Here is a 21,401-nt window from a genome sequence, read left to right as displayed (position 1 = left end):
AACCACAAAGTCACTGTAAATATTGCACAGATCTGAGTGCCTTGCAGTGTGGCTGGGAATCTTTTAAGCTGCTTCAAAAAATGAAATGTGTTCACCTAAAGAACCATATTGGGAGAAAACACTCTTTTTTTTTTTTTTTTTTTTTTTTTTTTTTTTTTTTTTTTGAGACGGAGTCTCGCTCTGTCGCCCAGGCTGGAGTGCAGTGGCCAGATCTCAGCTCACTGCAAGCTCCGCCTCCCGGGTTCACGCCATTCTCCTGCCTCAGCCTCCCGAGTAGCTGGGACTACAGGCGCCCGCCACCTCGCCCGGCTAGTTTTTTGTATTTTTTAGTAGAGACGGGGTTTCACCGTGTTAGCCAGGATAGTCTCGATCTCCTGACCTCGTGATCCACCCGTCTCGGCCTCCCAAAGTGCTGGGATTACAGGCTTGAGCCACCGCACCCGGCCGAGAAAACACTCTTAACATATCAAGGCTCTTAGATATGCAGGCTGGCTTAATTCTATTCTGGACAATAGAAGAATTTGTGGTGGAATGACATGTGACCTTGTCCAGTCACTCTACCTCGCCTAATCTGGGCCTCAGTTTCTTCCTCTCAACTGGACAGAGTCGGCTAGGTCTGTGAGCGTCCTACCTGCTAATCATCAGAATCAGCTGGGGCTGGAGGATGGCAAGTGAGAGCTTTAAAAAATACACCTGGGGGCCGGGCGCGGTGGCTTATCCCCGTAATCCCAGCACTCTGGGAGGCTGAGGCAGGTGGATCACGAGGTCAAGAGTTTGATACCTGCCTGGCCAATATAGTGAAACCTTGTCTCTACTAAAAATACAAAAATTAGCTGGGTGCGGTAGCACACTGTAATTCCAGTTACTCGGGAGCACAAGATTCTTATGCCAAGGCACAAGAATCGCTTGAGCCCAGGAGGCAGAGGTTGCAGTGAGCTGAGATCACACCACTGCATTCCTGCCTGGGCGACAGCGAGATTCTGTCTCAAAAAAAATGCAAACAAAATACATGGCCAACCTGTCCTACTAAATTCCATTCCTACTAGACCCTAAAACTCTAATCTCTGAGGGTTGGGGGTTCCAGAGTTCATATTTTTAAAAATAAATTTTTCATGTGATTTGATGATCAGGCAGGCTTGGGACCCTCTGGAGTAGACAGATTACCACTAAGATCTTTTCCAGATTTCATGACCATCAAAACTGATGATTCTAAAAACTCATCTTGGAAAATACTGTTGCATGTCTGGGCGGAAGAAGAACACTGGTAAGGGAAGCAGGAACCTGGATTCGAGTCCTAGGGCTCCCCTCAAGCTATGCAGGGGACACTGGAAAAGCCACTTCACTCTGGACCTTAGCGTCTTTATCCACAAAGTAAAGGCACTGGAGCAGGCAGTGTCAGGGCCCTTCCTCTCACATTCTGCACCCTAATTCTGATTCCTCTGGGATTCATTGTTTGCACATAAAGCACCCTTAGGTGACTGAATACAGAGACTGGTAAGAGAGGCTGGCTGGGTTCATCTGCAGTAGCCTACCCATTCTTCCTGAGGCCCAAGGAGTCTCTTCTGCCTTGTACCCTTGGTGGGTCGCACCCCTCCAGCTCTTTCAGAGGCGCTGAGGGTATGTTCTGGCCCAGAGCCAGGCACCTCCTCAACCCTCACTTCTTTCCTCCATTTAGGACTCAACTCATTCTAGCTTTTCCTGTTCCTCCAAGACAAGATCTATGAAAGATCCCCGATACCTTATCCCCTACATTCCCAGCCCAGAGATCCCCTACATAGTAAATCCACAAAAGTATCTGAGAAATGAATGAATGGTTGAGTGAACGATTGTCATATGAGCTTCCTTCCAGCTGCAACAATCAATGCCTCTGTCCCTCTCTGTCCTCAGAGGGTTCATCCTCAGTGAGGTGAAAGAGGACAAAGTCTTGTCAGGTCTACTTACCGCATAGGACCATGCAAAGAGTGGGCCGCTTCTGCAAAACGTTGAGCCTCTTAGTTTTACTAACTTCATATGAATGGCATTATACCGGATGTATTCTCTGTGTCATGCTGCCTTTTTTTTTCTTTTTTTTAAATTTCCAGACACGGTTTCACTCTGTTCTCCAGGCTAGAGTGCAGTAGTGCGACCTTGGCTCACTAGAACCTCCGCCTCCCAGGTTCAAGTGATTCTCATGCCTCAGCCTCCTGAGTTGCTGGAATTACAGGTGCGTGCCACCATGGCCAGCTAATTTTTCTATTTTTAGTACATACCGGGTTTCACCATTTGGCCAGACTGGTCTTGAACTCCTGCCTCAAGTGATCTGCAGACCTTGGCCTCCCAAAGTGCTGGGATTACAGGTGTGAGCCAGTGTGCCCGGCCTGTGTCTTGCTTCTTTCAACCAACATTACATTCTATATACTTGCTAGGATGGGGGTTATTAGCATTCACTTTTAATTACTCATTAAAGTATATACATATACTTTATGCATTTTCAGTATCTGCACTATACTTCACAATAAAAGGAGAATTGAGGGAGTCCAAGACAATTACTGTTTGTTTTCAAGAGACAACCTAGAATGAGTGTTCTCTTTTAGCCATTTGTAGAAAAAGTGGCTGTGTGTGGTGGTTCACGTCTGTAGTCCCAGCAGTTTGTGAGGATGAGGCAGGACAGTCACCAGAGCCCAGGTGTTTGAGACCGGCCTGGCCAACACCATAAAACCCTGTCTCTACAAAAAATATAAAAATTGGCTGGGCATGCTGGTGAGCATCTGTAGTTCCAGCTACTTTGGAGGCTGAGGCAGGATGATCACCTTACCCTAGGAGGTTGAGGCTTCAGTAAGTCGAGATCGCACCACTGCACCCCAGCGTAGGCCACATAGTGAGACCATGTCTCGAAAAAAACACAAAAAGTGACTTGGAACCTGCAAGATCTTTACAAATGGCAAGAACCTTGGGGAAGTTTTTCTTTTTTTTTTTTTTTTTTTTTTTGAGACGGAGTCTCGCTGTGTCTCCCAGGCTGGAGTGCAATGGCGTGATCTCGGCTCACTGCAAGCTCCGCCTCCCGGGTTCACGCCATTCTCCCGCCTCAGCCTCCCAAGTAGCTGAGACTACAGGCGCCCGCCACCACGCCCGGCTAGTTTTTTGTATTTTTAGTAGAGACGGGGTTTCACCATGTTAGCCAGGATAGTCTCGATCTCCTGACCTCGTGATCCACCCGCCTCGGCCTCCCAGAGTGCTGGGATTACAGGCTTGAGCCACCGCGCCCGGCCCTGGAAGTTTTTCACATGGGAACTTTACCCCAGAGCTTGTGTTTTTCTCACTCCTTGGTGAGTATTCAGTCAACAGAAGCATTACCCTCACTATATGGGTCACATATCACATAAGGCTGTGCCTCACCTACCAAGTGGCCTGACCTGTCTGAACTTCAGTTTCTTCATATGGATAACAATGATGTTGCTGGCATCACGGTGGGGGGTGTGGAGGATGCCCACAAAAATAAGGTATGAGGATCCGACTTGCCATACCCTGTGACTGGGTCTAAATCTGCACGTGTGGCAAGGTAACAGTGTGGAAAATCGGGGTTATAGGCTTTGTGTTGATAAACTTGAGAAAGAGTTGGGGGAAATCATTTTCCACTAACAGACCCAGTGCAGCAACACTTCAGTATTTACCTGCCTAGGCTGCCTCATGCATTGCTCTGTGGGGAGTCGGGGTTTAATGAAGTAGGATAAACCCCACATGCACATTAGTTAGCCTCAGCACAGGCAGGATTAACTTTACACTCCATTTGCAAGGGAAAAGCTCCTCTCCTAGAGTTTGTTATAAAAGGATTTAGAATCACAGATGATAGAGCTGGAAGAGAGCCCCTAAGACATCATCATCATTCTATTCCATCATTTTTCAGAAGGTCAAAGAGACCTGCCCAAGAGAGCAGAAGAGACCTGCCCAAGGTCACCTACTGAATTAGCACCGAGCTCAGGTTGGACCCCAGTCTCCAGATCCCCAGGCCTGCATCCTCTCCACTTTCTCCTGTACTGCTCAACCACTGCCTTATAACAAAGGTAGGGTAGCATATTTCTCTTTCTGGCTTTGCTCTCTACCCCTTGATACTCACACCCTCCGTATTCAGGTTTCATGGTGTATGAGCAAGGTTTGCGTGTACTCAACTGAGCTGGCCTCCCTCATGTCAGTGTAGCTTTGCACTTGGTGTTTCCTTTGTCTTCATTGGTCTTCCCTCTCTACTCTTTCCAGGGAGACTCTATTCAGTGTTACCTTCCCCAGGAATTCTCTGAATCATGCCCTCTCCCATCTTTCTAGACTTTGAGCTCCTCTAGAGTAGGGACTACATCTTCTTTGTCTTTGTATCTCACTGCCTAGCAGGGGAATAGCATGTGGAAGATACAGTAAACATTTGTTGAATGAACAAATGACCAGATGAAATAATAAATAATTAAACATACAAATGAATGAATTAAGTCAAAGGCAGATAGGAGGCAGCATGGGTCTCAAGCAACCTAGAGCTCTTAACAAATTGCCAGTTTAGCTCAAGTCCTTCCTTATGGAGCTCTGGCCTGTTGTAGATGTTTTCCATGACTACCATGGTCCATGACCCGCCTCCTTGGGATGGCCTGGACTCTGACCACATATCACTGAGCTGAGTCTACCATAGCCCTGGGCTTTCATCTCAGGCCCCAGATAGACTGGCAATGAGCCATCATTTCTGTCCTTGCCACCATCTTCAACCAGTTTTCCCAGGGCTGCCTGCACTGGGGGATACACCTAGGAAATTTCCACGTGAGATGTGAAGCCTATCTCTTCAGGTGACAGCCCTCCTCAGGGTGGAGTGCCAACACAGATTCCCCATGCGCATCTCAATTCTAGCAACTTGATTAAAGAAGGCACCTTCAGATGTCCCTTGTTTATATAGACTTCTGAGAGGGAAAGTTAGGAGTGTATATAAGTACCAATACACATGTATACGACTGGGATAGGCATTGAAGTAGAAGTCAGGAGACTTGGGGTTCAGCCCCAACTTTGTCAGCATGGCAAAATGGTTAAGCATGTGGATTCTGGAATTGTACTGCTGGGTTAGAATCCCAGCTCTAGCACTTACTGGCTGTTAGCCTTGGGGAGGTTACCTAACTGTGGTGTGCTTCATTTCCCCACCTGTAGAATGGAGACAATGATATTCTCTGCCTCACGGAGCTGGTGTGAAGAATACATGAGGTAGGCTGGGCTCCGTGGCTCACACCTGTAATCCCAGTGCTTTGAGAGGCCAAGACGAGAGGATCGTTTGAACCCAGGAGTTTGAGACTACAGTGAGCTATGGTCATGCCACTGCACTCCAGTCTGCATGACAGAGTGAGACCCAGTCTCTGGAAAAAAAAAAAAAAAAAGAATATGTGAGGTAATATATATAATGTGTTTAGAATAGCGCCAGGCACATAGTAAGTGTTAAATAAATGTTAGGAATTATTATTTTCTCAGACCCTTAGTTCATGTTGTTCCTTCTGCCTGGAATGTTCTACCCTCTGGCTTTCTGCATGCCCAGCTCCTTCTCCTTCAAGTCGCCACTTAATGTCATCTCTTCAGGGAGACCTTCCTTGACCTTATCTAGAATATATTTTCCCCCTCATCTCTGCATCACTGAATACATGGAGAATGGACCAGGGTGTCTCTAAATCCCTTCTGCTTCTTACCTTGTGTATTTTCTACAATGTTATTTTTTAGTCTTACTATTCCTCCCATAAGCCTAGGCTATTCATTTATGATTAACACAGAGTGTAATCATAACACAGAGTAACAAACCTGTAAACTGCAGGCATATCTGATTTGGAACAAGCTGAGGAATCTGGCACCATCGAGTGGGCCACTGATTGTATTTCCAGTTTGCATCTGGTCCTTCTTGTTACATCTTTACTTCTGTTCCAGGAGTGTCATTGCCAAAAGTGGTCGGAGACTTAAAAGTTTACTTTTTCCTTTTGGCAGCATCAGTAAACTGGATTATTAAAGTTTCGTCTTCCCTCTTTGAAACTCCCAAAAGAAAAGATTTCACAAGAACAAATCTTGGCATACAAAGAAAATGAGACAAAGAATGTAATCATAATAGTAGTGAATGGTTTTCATATTGACATCTGTACATTAAGATTATGTAAAAAATACCAGTTTTATGCTCTGACAACTTATTCTGCATCGGGGTGGGGTAATATCTTGGGAATGCCAAATGTGAAAGCATTACATAATGTCAGCTATTCATGTGCTGCTTTGATGAGATATCACTGGGAATGGGAATCCCTAAAGGGAGAGTGGTCTTAACAAGTGGGAGGGGAGAGGGAAAACATAAGAAAAGGAAGGAAATGACTGGGTTTGGTGGCTCAGGCCTGTAATCCCAGCACTTTGGGAGGCCAAGGTGGGCAGATCATCTGAGGTCAGGAGTTCGAGACCAGCCTGGCCAACATGGTGAAACCCCCGTCTCCACTAAAAAATATGAAAAAAAATTAGCCGGGCGTGGTCGTGGGTGCCTCTAATCCTCACTACTCAAGAGGCTGAGGCAGGAGAATCGCTTGAACCTGGGTGGCGGAGGCTGTGGTGAGCCAAGAACGTGCCATTACACTCCAGCCTGGGCAACAAGAGCAAAAACTCTTATCTCAGAAAAAAAAGAAAGAAAGAGGGACAAAGGAAGAGAGAAGATGTTAGATCATAATGATGAAAGAGTAGTTGTATAAAGAAAAGTTAATGCATATATTTTTAAACAATACATATAATCCCAAATCTAAGCCAGCCATATCTACGGGTTACTTATCTCTGTTTCGATTTTCCACAATTACCACCATGATGGCGTTGAACATCATGTTGGGAAGAGATGCGCAGCAGCACACCATTATATCATGTTTCCACCATACAGATCAAATAGAGGTAAACTGTCTTAAGTACTAAGACAATAGTATAACAATTAAGAGCTGGGGTGCTGGTTGATGCTTGTAATCCCAGCACTTTGGGAGGCTGAGGCAGGAGGACTGCTTGAGCCCAGGAGTGCAAGACTGCCTGGGCAACATAGGGAAAGCCATGTCTACAAAAAATTTAAAATAGCAGGCCTGGTGGTGCACACCTGTAGTTCTCCTCTCTCAGGAAGCTGAGGTGGGAAGATCACTTCAGCCCCGGAGTTTGAATTTAAAGTGAGCTATGATTGTGCCACTGCACTCCAGCCTGGGCAACAGAGCTAAAAAACAAATAAGAAAACAAACAAAAACCCAAAAAACACAATTAGGAAATGATGAAAGAAATATTTCTTTAATTGTAAGTGTGATTCTTCAACTTCAGCCTCCCAAGTAGCTGGGACTACAGGTGCGTGCCACCACGCTTAGCTAATTGTAAGTTCACATAATTTAATTTTTAAGAATGAGTGGGTTTAACAGTCAGCTTGGAGAATTCCTTAAAATTTGACAATCAGCTGTCATGAGCCAGCTGAGGCACAATGCTGCCCCTATCCCACCATAACTGTGTTACTCCTCACCTGGTCTAGGCAATAGTCTCCTAAGTGGCCTCTCACTTCTAGTCTCATCTTCCCAACACTAGCCACTAGAAAGGGTGTATAAAATATGTAATTGACCACATTACTCTTCTTAAAATCTTCTATGGGTCTTGATTGTCTTGAAGATAAAATCCAGTTCCTTATCTACCATACCTGGACTTTGGGACCAGACCCAAACCTTCCTCTATAGCTTCCCAGTCAGTCTATTCTTTCACGGTGTTTTCCTCTCTCCCTCCATTCCCCAACATGCTGTGCTCCAGTCAGGCCAGCTCACTTGCAGTTTCACAAACAGACAAAGCTGAGTCATGCCTCTATGCCGTGGCTCTGGCAGAGCCTCCTGGCTGGTGTGCTTCAGCCTGGTCCTGGTTTCTGCACAGAGAACACTCACTCCTATGTCAAGATTCAGAGTCACTCATGCAAACTTTTCTCCTTCTCTTAATTACATATAAACAACAATCTCCTCCTCCCCCTCCCCCTCCTTCTCCTCTAGACAGTGTCTCAGTCTGTCACCCATGCTGGAGTGCAGTAGCATGATCTCAGCTCACTGCAACCTCAGCCTCAACCTCCCCGGCTCAAGTGATCCTCCCACCTCAGCCTCCCATGTAGTTGGGACTACAGGCTTGAGCCATCACACCAGGCTAATTTTTGTATTTTTTGTAGAGATCAGGTTTTGCCATGTTGGCCAGGGTGGTCTCAAACTGCTGGGCTCAAGCAATCTGCCTGCCTCAGCCTCCCAAAGTGCTGAGATTACAAGCCTGGACCACCGTGCCTGGCTTAAACCTCCACTCTTGTGTTGCTATGAATCCACAATACTTCCAGGTATTACCTGGGTGTAATACCACACCAGGGTGACACACCAGGTATGGTGGTGTGGGCCTGTAGTCCCAACTATTCAGGAGGCTGAGGTGGGAGGATTGCTTGATCCAGGGAAGTGGAAGTTATAGTGAGCTGAGATCGCACCACTGCACTCCAGCCTGTGCGACGAAACCAGACCTCAGCTCAAAAATTAAATAAATAAAAGGGACAAATATTTTGTGATTCCACTTGTATGACATACCTAGAATAGTCATTCTTAGAGATAGAAAGTAGAATGGTGGTGGCCAGGGGCTAGGGAGAGGGGAATGGGAAGTTATTGCTTAATGGGTACAGAGTTTCAATTTGGGAACATGAAAAAGTTCTGCAGATAGATGGTAGTGATGGTTGCACAACAATGTGAATGTATTCAATGTCACTCAACTATATGCTTAAAAATAATTAAATTGGTGAATTTTTATGTTTACGTATATTTTACCACAATTCTTTTTTTCTTTGAGACGGAGTTTCACTCTTGTTGCTCATGCTGGAGTGCGATGGCATGATTTCGGCTCAATGGAACCTCTGCCTTCTAGGTTCAAGTGATTCTCCTGCCTCAGCCTCCTGAGTAGTTGGGATTATAGGCGCCCACCATCATACCTGGCTAATTTTTTGTATTTTTTAGTAGAGACGGGGTTACAGCATGTTGACCAAGCTGGTCTTGAACTCCTGACCTCAGGTGATCTGCCCACCTCAACCTTCCAGAGTGCTGGGATTACAGGCGTGAGCCACTATGCCTGGCCTACCACAATTTTTTAAAATGGAACATCAGTTCATGGATCTGAGAATCTGAGTTTAGGGGATCGGAGGAGGAGGGTGGGGTGAAAATAGAGCAGTGATGAAACTTCTCTGGTAAATGACCTCTCTGCCTTCCTCCCTCCCTTTTTGCCTGCTACACAGGCTGAGCCGGGTCCTATTTTGGGGGCAAATGCATGTCCTTATGTGCACTCAGAGATGAATAAGACAGAGCACCTCTCCTGGAGGAGCCAGTGCTACAGATAAGTCAGGGAGGAAGTATGGGAGCTAATTTCACAGGTGGAATAATAAGGGAGATCATACATCATGTCTCTAAATCTTCCCATTATTCTCCTTCCCCTCTGACCCCCATGCATGCTTCTGAGTCTCCTTGAGAGGAAAACCCATAATATTTCTGGAGTCAAGATTAGATGAGAAGATTTAATAGCATTAGGAGAAAATCTGGGTCCAATTATGAAGGTTTATATGGAGCCTTTACATTTCATACTTGGAATTAAGGCCAGTGAATCCTCCAGATGTTTTCAAATAAACCAGACTATCACAGAGACAGCAGAAGAGTAATTGGAAATGGACTGAGAGAGACGTTGAGCATAAGCAGTCTGAGGTAACAGTTTAAGCAAGCTCACAATATCCCTTGCAGAAAATCTATTAGCAATAGATGTGTATGTCAAAGAATCTTAGAATTTGGGAGCTTAACAGGACTTGCCTTTGCAGTTGCTAAGTCTGTTTCCTCATTTTACAGTTGAGGAAACTGAAGTGCACAGAGATTAAGTGGTGTGAAACTTCACACAGGAAAATTATGTTCTACCTGGCACTATAGTCCTGTGCTTTGACTTTTAGTTGAGTAAGGGCTCTTGATTTTCTGCTCACCTATTGCTTTCCTTCAATAAAATGTTCTAACCTTATATTTTTTATTATTATTTTTTTGAGACGGAGTCTCACTCTTATCGCCCAGACTGGAGTGCAGTGGCATGATCTCAGCTCACTGCAACCTCTGCCACCAAAGTTCAAGCCATTCTCCTGCCTCTGCCTCCCGAGTAGCTGCGATTACAGGCGCCTGCCACCACGCCCTGCTAATTTTTGTAGTTTTAGTATGGACGGGGTTTCACCATTTTGGCCAGGCTGGTCTTGAACTCCTGACCTTGTGATCCACCTGCCTCGGCCTCCCAAAGTGCTGGGATACTAGGTGTGAGCCACCGCGCCTGGCCTCTAACCTTGTATTTTATAAGTAGGATTTTCTCTTCTAGTAGTGGAATGAGTCAGAGAGGGAGAAGCAAGTCCTTGCAAATGATAAATATATATTGCTATGGGTTGAATTCTGTCCCTCCAAGGGAATGTTGAAGTCCTTACGCTAGTATCTCAGAATATGACTTTATTTGGAAACCGGCTCATTGCAGATATCAGTTAAGATATGATGGGTTCTTTTTTCTGTTTGTTTGAGACAGAGTCTTGCTCTGTTGCCCAGGCTGGAGTGCAGTGGCTCGATCTTGGCTCACTGCAACCTCTGTCTCCTGGGTTCAAGTGATTCTTCTGCCTCAGCCTCCCAAGTAGCTGGGACTACAGGCACGTGCCACCACGCTCAGCTAATTTTTGTATTTTTAATAGAGACGGGGTTTCACCATATTGGCCAGGCTGGTCTCAAACTCCTGACCTCAGGTGATCCATGTGTCTCTGCCTCCCAAAGTGCTAAGATTACAGGTGTGAGCCACCATGCCCAGCCTGATGGGTTCTGGATTCAATATGACTGGTGGCCTCATGGGAGGAAGAATAAGACACACAGGGAGAAGATGTAGCCATGTGATGACAGAGGCAGAGGTTGGAGTGATGCATCGACAAACCAAGGATTGCCAAGAACCTGCAGAAGCCAGGAAGAGGCAGGGAAGGGTTCTTTCCTAAAGGCATCAGAGAGCATGAACCTGCCAACATCTTGATCTCGGACTTCTAGCCTCCAAAACTGTGAGAAAAGAAATTCTTGCTGTTTCAAGTCACTCCACTTTTTGGTAATTTGTTGTGGCAGCCCTAGGAAATGAATACAGTACATTAATGTTGACAGCATGTGAGTTTCCTTGGGCCAAAAGAGGTGGGTTCCATCAGGCCTTGGGGTAGAGGCAGTTATGAAGCAAAAGTTGGGCTGGGCTCGAATATTTAGTAGTATTAAGCCCCAAAGTTCAAGCAGCCAGCATGTCCTTATCAGAGTCTAATCTGGGATACTGACAATGGATGATGAACAGAATCAGAAGCAAAGGTGGAAGAAATATTTGTCTTCCCATTTGAAGAAGTTGCAGTTCCAAATCTTTGATTCAGCAATTCCGATTAGGATATAGAATTTTATGGTTTATGCAAGTTGCATCTCTCAGGTACACATCGCTGACATGAAGAGCAGCAAGTTATCTTCCTTGTTCTCACCAAACTCCTCCTACCCCATACCCAGTCACAGACTAATATATGTTCAAAAGCCAGAAAAGACTGTAAGGTGGTTGTTAAAACCTCACTCACTTTGGAATCTTGCTGGACCACTGCAGGCTGACGGCAGTCCAGAGAGATGTGCCCATTTACTCGGTGTTAAGTCTTTGAATTAGAATCTCTGCAGGAAACAGGTGTACATTCTAAATGAGGAATTGAGTAAAGTTTCATGAACGGACAGTTTACAGAGGGGTGGGCAGGACTCAGGGAAGACAACAAGGTATGGTGCCTAGGGCTAGCCATTGCAGGGAGCATTCACCTTTTAGTTAGACCTAAAAGGGCAAGGAAGGGAGGAGTGGCTATATGAAGAAGGCCACCTGACAGGAGCTGTGGTCTTTTGTAGAGGAACACAATCAACTCATGGAGATGCAGCAGAGAGGGAACCACCTCACTAACAGCGTGACTTCATTCCCCTCCTGTCCTCCTAAATTTAGTCCATGCTGCCTATTGTCCAATCCCAACCAAAGACCGAAAGACAAGGAAGCTCTTCATACTTAATGGTGATAGACTGAAAGCTTTCCGCCTAAGAGCAAAAACAATATAAGGATGCCTGCTTTCATCACTGCTACTCCACATAGTACTGGGAGTCCTAGCCAGAGCAGTTTGGGAAGAAAAAGTAAAACACTCTCATCATTTGGAATCACAATAATCAACTAAATTGGAATGGAAGAAATTAATATTTACAGTTGCAGAAGACAGGATTCTACATATAGAAAATCCCAGGGAATACACAAAAAAATCTATTAGATCTAGTAAATTGATTTAGCAAATTTCTAGGGTACAAGATCAACACACAAAAACCAGCTGTTTCTGTACATCACCAAGGAACAATTCCCCCCCAAAAAAATTCCATTTATAATAGCATCCAGAAGATTCAAATACAATTCTTATGAATTGTATTCTGATTGGGATATAGAGTTTTATGGTTTATGCAAGTTGCATCTCTCAGGTATGCATTTGATCAGAGCATTCACCAAGGAAGGTGAAGGACTTGTACACTGAAAAGTATAAAACTACTGAATAAAATTTAAAAAGACCCAACTTAATATGAAATTCCATGGTTATGTATTAGAAAACTTAATATTGTTAAGATGGCAGTACTCCCAAAATGACCTACAGATTCAATGCAATCCCTATAAAAATTTTAATGGCCATTTTTGCGTAAATGGAAAGGTTGATCCTCAAATTCACACAGAATTGCATGAGGCCCAAAACAGCCAAAACAATATTGAAAAAGAGAAATAAAGTACTGCAAGCCTACAAAAAACAGTGTGGTGCTGTCATAAGGATAGACATATATATCAACAGAATAGAGTTCAGAGTCCAGAAATAAACTCAAACACCTATGGTGAGTTGATTTATTAACAAGGGTGCCAAGAACATTCAATGGGGAAGAAACAGTGTCTTCAGAAAATGGTGCTGGAACTGGAAAACGACATGCAAAAGAATAAAGTTGGTCCCCTACCTCACTCCATATACAAAGATTAACTCAAATGGATCAATTACCTATATATAAGAGCCAAAAGTATAAAACTATTAGAAGAAAACAGGGGTAAATCTTTATGAGCTTGAATTTGGCATTGGATTCTTAGAACTACCTCTAAAGCACAAGCAACAAAAGAAAAATAGATCAATTAGATTTCACAAAAATTAAAACCTTTGCAAATCAAAGGATATTATCAATAGAGTGAAAAGCAACCTACAGAATGGGAGAAAATATTTACAAATCATATCTCATAAGGGTTTAGTATTCAGAATATATAAAAAATGCTCAGCCAGGTGCAGTGGCTTGCTCCTGTAATCCCAGCACTTTGGGAGGCTGAGGCAGGCTCATCACTTGAGTCCAGGAGTTGGAGATCAGCCTGGGCAACATGGCAAAACCTTGTCTTTACAAAAAATATAAAAATTAGCTGAACGTGGTGGTTCACACCTGAACTCTCACCTATTCAGGAGGCTGAGGTAGGAGGATTGATTGAGCCCCAGAGGCAAAGGTTGCAGGGAGCCGAGATCACACTACTGCACTCCAGCTTGGGTGACAGAGCAAGACCCTGTCTCAAAAAAAAAAAAAAAATTGCGACTCGACAACAAAAATACAATTCAATGTAAAAATTGATAGTGGATTTGAATAGTTCTCCAGAGAAGATGTACAGATAGCCTACATTCACATAAAAATGTTCAACTTTATTGGTCATTAAAGAAATTTAAGTCAAAATCACAATGAAATGCCGTTTCACACCCAGTAGGATTACTATAACTTAAAAAATTGAAAATAATAAGTATTGGTAGGTATGTGAAGAAATAGGAATCGTAGTACATTACAGTTTGGAATGTAAAATCATGCAGCCACTGTGGAAAACAGCTTGGTGGTTCCTCCAAAAGTAAAACTGGATTACCATAATGACCCAATAATTCTAGGTATATCAATAGAAACGAAAACATATGTTCACATAGAAACTTGTCTATGGGCCGGGCGCGGTGGCTCAAGCCTGTAATCCCAGCACTTTGGGAGGCCGAGACGGGCGGATCACGAGGTCACAAGATCAAGACCATCCTAGCTAACATGGTGAAACCCAGTCTCTACTAAAAAAATACAAAAAACTAGCCGGGCGAGGTGGCGGGCGCCTGTAGTCCCAGCTACTCCGGAGGCTGAGGCAGGAGAATAGCGTGAACCTGGGAGGCGGAGCTTGCAGTGAGCTGAGATCTGGCCACTGCACTCCAGCCTGGGCGACAGAGCAAGACTCCGTCTCAAAAAAAAAAAAAAAAAAAAAAAAAAGAAGAAACTTGTCTATGAATGTTTGTAGTAGCATTACTCATAACAACCCAAAGGTGGAAACAATCCAAATGCCTGTCAGCAGATGAATGGATAAACGAATAGTGGTATATACATATAATGGAATACTATTCAGCCATTAAAAAGAATGAAATGGCCGACTGAGGTAGCTCACGCCTGTAATCCCACCAGTTTGGGAGTCTGAGGTAGGCAGATCGCTTGAGCCCAAGAGTTTGAGACCAGCTTGGGAAGCATGGCAAAAACCTATCTCTACAAAAAAATACAAAAATTAGCTGGACATAGTGGCATGTCTATAATCCTAGGTAGTTGGGAGGCTGAGGTGGGAGGATTAATTGAATCTGGGAATTCAAGGCTGCAGTGAGCCATGATTGGATCACTACACTCCAGCCTCAGCAACAGATATTGTCTCAAAAAAAAAAAAAAAAAGAAGAATGAAGTACTGATATGTGCCACAATGGATGAACCTCAAAAATTTTTGTGTTATGTGAAAGTAGCTAGACATAGAAGGTTACATACCTATGATTTCTCTTCTCTTCTCTCTTCTCTCCTCCATTCGAGATGGAGACTCACTCTGTCACCCAGGCTGGAGTGCAGTGGCGTGATCTTGGCTCACTGCAACCTCTGGCTCCCAGGTTCAAGCGATTCTCATTATTCCTATCATTACTCTCATTATTCCTTCTCATTATTCCTATCATACATGATAATAAATAGGAATAAAACCTCTCTTATTATTCCCCCACAGCTGAGCATAGGCACAGGAAAGAGAAAGTTCCAGCGGGTGAGCTCTGAGAGCAACAGCATAGCACAATGAGAAAAAAGCCATTCTCTGGAGAGAGACATCAAACTTTCTGAAGAAACTGTGGCAGTTCCAGGATTTTAACAGATCTGTCCATAGCAAGCAAGCACAAAGATTGCTGGAGCCATGCAAATAGAGTTGTTGAAGACTGTACAGGAAACAGGAAGTTTGAGGTATTGGGGATAGGGAGACAGAACCTTCTGCAATTAATAGGTCTGATATAAGAAATACACCACCCACATGCAGACTGGTCAATCAACCACAGAAGAATATCAGATCCTGAAGGGAGGCAGAGGAAGACGATATCACAGAGACAGTCCTTTTAAAGCCCCATATTGCTAATGGTTTCACCAACTGAGTAAGAAACAATGGATAATAATGGTTGAAACACAAAGCATCACATCTATAGTTTATCATATATAATTGTGCTTAAGTTGACTGTAGTAAACTGTGGCTCACATGACAGAATGATCTTAATTATTTTCAATTAGTTTCTTTTGTAGTTAATCTAAAGTCCTGAGTAAAATAATTCATGGTAGCCTTGCCACAAAGACATGTGGAAACTGAAAACTGTAGGCATAATTCTGGGGTCCAGGATGGGCAGCTGAAGAGAGCAACCCCTCTACAGATGACACCAAAATAAGCCCTCTTTGAGCCTGTGTGATCCTTCATGTCTGATAATCTGTGGATCCAGGGCTCATGGACATTTAAAAGAAAGGCATGCCTTTTTAGGCAGCTTCTCAGCATGTTACTGATGACATGCTTCAAGATTTCTTGTACAGAATCTGACGATTCTTAAATAAATTAGAATCCCAATAGTTTTGTTAGTCAGTATTCATTTTCTAGTCACTAAGAGCTAAGCCTTGAGGAATAAAATTCCAACTAAGAAGAATAATAAAAAACGGGAATGGCGCCCTTGAAATACTAGTTCCTTATCCCTAGGATTTTATTGTAATTAGAATATTATGTATATAGTTTAATTTATAATATATATATTTAAATTTCATTACTTCATAAGGAAAGGCAGTCTCCAAGAAAAATTAAAAGCCATCTATATGAATGTCCAAATTTTCAAGAACGATTTCATAGCCTGGTTGAAAATGTGTACTCTCCCCATCACTTTGCAATTGGAAGAACTGCAGAATCATGAATAATACAAAAAGATGTTAAACTTTTCAACAAATCCAGATGGGTACCAATGTCATTGAGAATTCCTGAGAATCACCTTGATTGCTGCTTCAGACCTAGGAGCCTGAATTGAATATCACTTACCAGTTGGAACCTATTGGCTTAAGTGAAGACAGTTTCCACAATACCATTGGTATCTATATTGTTTACTTTTAAAATTGTACAGACATTAAGTTTGTATTTTTGTCAAATAAAAAACGTCCAAACTTTAACATTCAGTCATTTCCCTTGCTAGCCTTCTATTTCTTCTCCCTTATCACGTAGACTTTGGTGCAATAGAAAGAATGATGGATTGGGAACCAGAAGCCAGTTTTAACACTAACCTTTGTTGGGACCTTGCAAATCTCTTCTTCATTTTGCATCTTAGTTGTCCCTTCTGCAAAATGAGAGAGTTGGACTAGATGTCCCTTTCAGCCATGATTCTAGGGTTTCCATTGTTCCACACAGTCACTGGATGAAGAGACATCACCAATGCAAAGACTGAGCCGCCATGAGAACTCACGTTATGTCTTGCAAGACTTGAGACTGGGTATAATGGAGGCCTAAAGTCTTTACTTCCAATCTTAGGTAGCAGGGAAATATGTCCATTTGTGGGTTATGCTGCTCATCATCCCTCTACTCCCTGTCTACCCACACTATGCTATGTCCTGGATATTCAGAGTCAGGGCTTGTCAACACAGAAGACTCGCACACTTGTGTGATGCTTTTGCTGATCCTGTTCCTTTGACAGAAGATCTTTCTGCTTCTCTACCTAGCAAACTCTCACTCATTCTTTTTATTTTGTCTTTTAATTTTATATTTTGACATAATTTCACATTTGGAGAAAAAATGCAAAATCAGTACAAAGAATCCTCATGTACCTTTTACACAGATCTCCAAAATGTTAACTTTTTACCACACTCCTCTCTCTCTCTCCCTCTAGCTCCCAGAATTTTTCTTCTAAGCCACTTAAGCATCAGTTTCAGACATGATGCCCCTTTACTCCAGGTACTTCAGCGTGCTCAACCTGAAAAATAAAACCAAGGCGTTCCCCTACATAACCATAATGTAAATATAAAAATCAGAGAAATAATGTTAATATAGTACTGTCCTCTAACCTAAATCTGGATGTTGGATGTTGCCAATTGTTCCTTTAATGTGGTACAGTAACTCAGTGTTTCTTTGCATTTCCTGACACTGATAGTTTTGAAAAGTCCATTATTTTGTAGAATGTCCCCCAATTTGTTTTTGATAGTTTTCTCATGTTTATATTCAAGTTATGTAGTTTTGATGGGAATACCACAGAAGTTATATGCTGTTTTTCCTCAATGACTCATGTCTCACTTTTTTTTTGTTTAGATGAAAGTCCTTCAATCTCTTACTCCCACTCCCCTCCTAAGATGTGAATAACCACCGTTACCAATTGGCATTCGTGCAGTATTTTGCCTATGTATCTATGTACACAGATATCTACATATAGACACACATGTACCCTTTAAAAACATAAAAATGGGTTGGGTTCAGTGCCTTCTGCCTGTAATCCCAGTAGTTTGGGTGGCCGAGGTGGGTGGATCACTTGAGGCCAGGAGTTCAAGACCAGCCTGGCCAACATGGTAAAATCCTGTCTTTACTAAAAATACAAAAATTAGCTGGGCGTGGTGGCAGGTGCTAGTAGTAGCTGCTACTTAGGAAGCTGAGGCAGGAGAATCACTTAAGTGGGGGAGGTGGAGGTTGCAGTGAGCTGAGATCATGCCATTGCACTCCAGCCTGGGCAGCAGAGCAAGACTCTGTCACAAAAAAAAATAAAAAAAGATTTCACAATACACCTACTGCTCTGCAATTTACCTTTTTTCATTTAACTGTATGTCTTTGTGAATCCTTCTATATCTTTTTGTTGAAGCTGGGTCTACAGGCATGTGCCACCATGCCCGGCTAAGTCTTGTATTTTTAGTAGAGATGGGGGTTTTGCCATGTCGGCCAGGCTGGTCTGCACCTACTGGGCTCAAGTGATCCTCCCACCTCAGCCTCCCAAATAGCTGGGACTACTGATGCACATCACCATTCCCAGCTAATTTTTGTATTTTTGTTCAGACGGGGTTTCGCCATGTTACCCAGGCTGGTCTGGAACTTCTGGGCTCAAGCAGTCTGCCTTCCTTAGCCTACCAAAGTGCTAGTATTATAGGTGTGAGCCACTGTGCCAGGCCAAAAGTGGCATTTTTTTAAAAAAATAGTATAAGTATGTCCTTGTTTAGATCGTTCCCTACTAATGAATATTTGTTTCCATTTTTTTCTATCACAATGTTTGTACTTAAATTTAAGAACATACCTCATTTATAATTGTGATAGATGCTACCAAATGGCTCTCCTAACACACTTTTCCAGTTTGTATTCTCATCTACTGTGCATGAGATAATTTGCGTTTTTCTGACTGTTGGTGATGTGGAGCACCTATTCATGGCCTTTGGGTTTCCTGTTCTGTGAATTGCCTGTTAGTGGTCTTTGCTGTGAGAATGCTGAATTGGTCGGTCTTTTTCTGACTACTTATTTCTCCAGGCCTCACTCAACTCTGTTCCTCTGCAGAGGCTTCTCCATTTCCCCTAATCAGCCACCACCCCCTCTGCTGTCCCATAACACTGTTCACACCGTGCCCAGGCCTTCATTTACCAACCATTCCATACAGAATCTACTCATTCCAAAAGTGTCCACTGTGAGCCCTCTCTGTGCTTGGCCTTGGGCTAGGTGCTGGGTGGAAAGACACGAGCCACTCATCATAGACTCCATGCTAAAGTTCAGTTTTGAAACGCAGCTTTGAGCATAGAAAACAGCATGAGTTTTAGATCTAGACATAACTTGAGTTGAATTCCAGCTTCACCACTTCCCAGCTGTGTAACTCAGAGCAAGTCACTTGATCACTCCAAGTCTCCATTTCCATACTAGTGAGGTGGGGCTAATTCCTCCCTTAGAGAGTCACTTGAAGCTGGACAAGAGACAATATATCTGAAGTGGTTAGCCAGGGCCCATTTACACAGTAGGCTTGCAGTGAATGAATGGTAGTTGAAAGGCAACTGTTAAGAGGTCAAAATCAGTTAGTTCTCAGAGGTTCTAGGAGCCATTAATAAACTGGAAAATAAAAAGGAAGGAGGCAGCTCCTCTGTTTGCAATGCAAAGGATACGGATGAGTGCTGCTTGCCCAGATCCTGCTACAGAACATCCTTTATCTTTCCTGGTCTCTGCAGCAGATTTCTGCTTTGTCCTGGCCCCTGTCCCAATTCAGCTGTGCACTGTTGATGTACTACTGCCACTGCTGTGGGAAGAACAGGTGCTTTCCTTCTCAAATAAATGTTGGTCCAGGCCGGGCACGGTGGCTCACGCCTGTAATCCCAGCACTTTGGGAGGCCAAGGCAGGAAGATCACGAGGTCAGGAGATCAAGACCATCCTGGCTAACACGGTGAAACCCCATCTCTACTAAAAATACAAAAAAATAACCCGGGCATTTATGGTGCGTGCCTGTAGTCCCAGCTACTCGGGCGGCTGAGGCAGGAGAATGGCGTGAACCTGGGAGGCGGAGCTTGAAGTGAGCCGAGATCCTGCCACTGCACTCCAGCCTGGGCGACAGAGTGAGACTCCGTCTCAAAAAAAAAAAAAAAAAAAAATCCACAAAGTGTTGTCGAAATTTAAAATATTATAGATGTACAGGAGTAATCCTGGCAATATATTTTTAAATTTTTAAAAAGGTGACATTTGTTTTACACAATACATATTACCAAAACAAACAATGAGTAATCTGTGATGTGCTTCTACGCCTGTTTACTTTTCTGGAAAGTGGTTCTCCAATTTTACCTTTTCATAGTACCTTGTCCTTCTCCTTCCCAGCACTTACCCTATAATGTTAATTAAATGTTCTAATTCTTTTCTGGCCAAACTCCTAGACTATAACTGTTTTTCTAGCTAGACTCCTATCTCTCTGAGATCAGTGACTTAAAAATTTACAACTTTTCTGCACTTTCTAACACCGTCTTTTAACAGATAGATGTTCAGTAAACGTTGGTGAAAACAAAATCACACTTGTCTTGAGGAGAATTGAAATAGGCCAATTAATTGGCAGTGTTTCATTATGAGAGGAGAAAAATATTTCAGAGCAGTCTAAGTTACGTTAAAGGTATGCAAAAATAATTTTTTTAAAATTAAAGATATGGGATCTGTCATCCAGGCTGGAGTGCAGTGGTGTGATCACAGCTCACTATGACCTTGAACTTTCAGGCTCAAGCAATCTTACCTTGGCCTCCTTAGTAGCTAGGAATACAGTTTTGTGCCACCACACCTGGCTAATTTTTACTATTTAAAATTTCTTATTTATTTTTATAAAAAGGGTTCTTTTAAAATTTATTTTTATATAATTTTTTAATTAAAAAGGATCTTATTTTAAATATAGATGGGGTCTCCTTATGCTGCCCAGGCTGGTCTCCAACTCCTGAGCTCAAGCGATCCACCTGCCTCAACCTCCCAAAGTGATGGGATTACAGCCATGAGGCACCGTGCTTGAGCTTTAAACATTTTTGTTCAGACGGTCTCATTCTGGAGTGCAGTGGCGCGATTTCGGCTCACTGCAGCCTCGACCTCTGCAAGTCAAACCTCAGCCAGGTACAGCTGGGACTCCAGGCGTGGGCAACCACGCCCTGTTAATTTTTTTTTTTTTTTTTTTTTTTTGAGATGGAGTTTCTTGCTGCCCAGGGTGGAGTGCAATGGTGCAATCTCGGCTCACTGCAACCTCCGCCTCCCGGGTTCAAGCGATTCTCCTGTCTTAACCTCATGAGTGGCTAGGATTACAGGCATGCGCCATCACGCCCGGCTAATTTTGTGTTTTTACTAGAGATGGGGTTTCTTGCCATGTTGGTCAGGCTGGTCTCGAACTCCTGACCTTAGGTGATCCACCCGCCTCGGCCTCCCAAAGTGCTGGGATTACAGGTGTGAGCCACCGCGCCCAGCCGCCCAGTTAATTTTTAAAATTTTTTGTTGAGACAGCCTCTTGCTATATTGCCCCGGCTGGTTTCAAATTCTCTGCCTT

At 43.4% G+C, this 21,401-nt stretch overlaps 1 long non-coding RNA gene across 5 annotated transcripts in view; it reads left to right on the top strand.

Annotated features, from left to right (window-relative positions):
- Positions 1 to 21,003, top strand: part of LOC106993700 (uncharacterized) — a 39,163-nt gene extending 18,160 nt beyond the window's left edge. For 2 of the 5 annotated variants that reach the window (XR_013404688.1, XR_013404686.1), the window contains 2 exons: positions 3,884 to 4,040; positions 5,152 to 13,209. This is a non-coding gene — a long non-coding RNA (uncharacterized LOC106993700). Of the gene's footprint in view, positions 1 to 2,081; positions 2,204 to 3,883; positions 4,041 to 5,151; positions 13,210 to 15,114 lie in introns of those variants that run through there. The other 3 variants (XR_013404685.1, XR_013404687.1, XR_013404684.1) reach the window with 3 other exon arrangements.
- The last annotated feature ends 398 nt before the right edge of the window (positions 21,004 to 21,401 follow it).

Source organism: Macaca mulatta, chromosome 15 (genome assembly GCF_049350105.2).
Source record: "Macaca mulatta isolate MMU2019108-1 chromosome 15, T2T-MMU8v2.0, whole genome shotgun sequence".
Classification (NCBI taxonomy): Eukaryota; Metazoa; Chordata; class Mammalia; order Primates; family Cercopithecidae; genus Macaca; species Macaca mulatta.
This window is presented reverse-complemented; position numbering and strand designations above follow the sequence as displayed.